Source organism: Etheostoma spectabile, chromosome 15 (assembly GCF_008692095.1).
Source record: "Etheostoma spectabile isolate EspeVRDwgs_2016 chromosome 15, UIUC_Espe_1.0, whole genome shotgun sequence".
Lineage (NCBI taxonomy): Eukaryota > Metazoa > Chordata > Actinopteri > Perciformes > Percidae > Etheostoma > Etheostoma spectabile.
In genome coordinates, this window is record NC_045747.1 from 3,226,159 (window position 1) to 3,227,227 (window position 1,069).

At 40.2% G+C, this 1,069-nt stretch overlaps 1 protein-coding gene across 3 annotated transcripts in view; it reads left to right on the forward strand.

Moving 5' to 3' along the window:
- Positions 1-575: 575 nt before the first annotated feature.
- The window catches only part of LOC116702735 (deformed epidermal autoregulatory factor 1 homolog), a 7,082-nt gene continuing 6,588 nt past the window's right edge, over positions 576-1,069 (forward strand). For all 3 annotated transcript variants that reach the window (XM_032537104.1, XM_032537105.1, XM_032537106.1), the window contains exon 1: positions 576-791. The gene's annotated coding sequence lies outside the window, so the exon portion shown is untranslated. The remainder of the gene's footprint in view (positions 792-1,069) is intronic.

Here is a 1,069-nt window from a genome sequence, read left to right on the forward strand (position 1 = left end):
TTTAACTCAAATATTAGGTATAATTTTATATCAATGAGGGTTATTGACCATGAATTAAAACAAATAGTTTAAAACTAGTGGTTGTAAGGTGGAGTTAGTGAAAACTAAAAAAAAAGTCTGAAAAAGGGACAGTAATGTTTTGACCTGGTAGGACAACACAGGGGTTATATTAAGGGAGAAACCTCGGACAGAACCAGGCTCTTGGTGGGCCTACGTGTTGTGCTGTAAACCAGAGAGCCTGATGAGTGTTATTGCAATTATTGATTATTGAAACAGTGCATTGGTGCAGTGTAATGTAGCCTACATCAAAGTATAGGCCCCCATATTCTAGTCATATTTTCCCAACCAGATATAGCATATGGGATGACTTTCATCTAAAACGATGCCCATATTATGTTGTGGATTATGAGCATTTCTCCCTAGTGTGCCTTTTAACGGTTGAATCTCTCTCCATATCTTTATAACAATAACAACATAACTATGTAATATTAACAAAATAAAGATGCGTTTAAAGATGACTAACTTTCACTTTAGCTCCGCAGTTCAGCCACCTCCCTAAACGTGAGTCAGCACATTTCCGCCTCCATTCGCGGCTTTTTTTTCATGCAGGAAACGGAGCAAACCTGTCCGACACCTCTCACTACAGATAGTTATCTCGTCTGCAGTCCTTAGGATGCGATAGCAGGCCTGTGTCGGGGGGCGGTTCGGCCGAAGAGCCCGTGGAGCTCGCGGTCCTGGATGTGAAGTTTCCTTGCAGAAACCAATGTGTTTTCCGGTCGGAAACAAAACTGGTAGGTTGCTGCATTGCTGAACTTATTTCCACGCCTTTGTTTTATTGTTACAAAAAGGATTAAATAACAAGCCCTCTATGTGCTAGTTGGTTGTGAGCAACGTCTGAAATGTGGACTCCATTATTAGGAAAAAAATGGGAAATTCAAATTTATTGTCAGGAACCACAGGGATCTGTCCAGAGACCTGTACCAAGGCAGACACAGTTTAAAGCACAGAACAAAACTTTACAATATAGTTTTTTTTTGCACAAGGATGAGCACAATATTCATATTTGTGT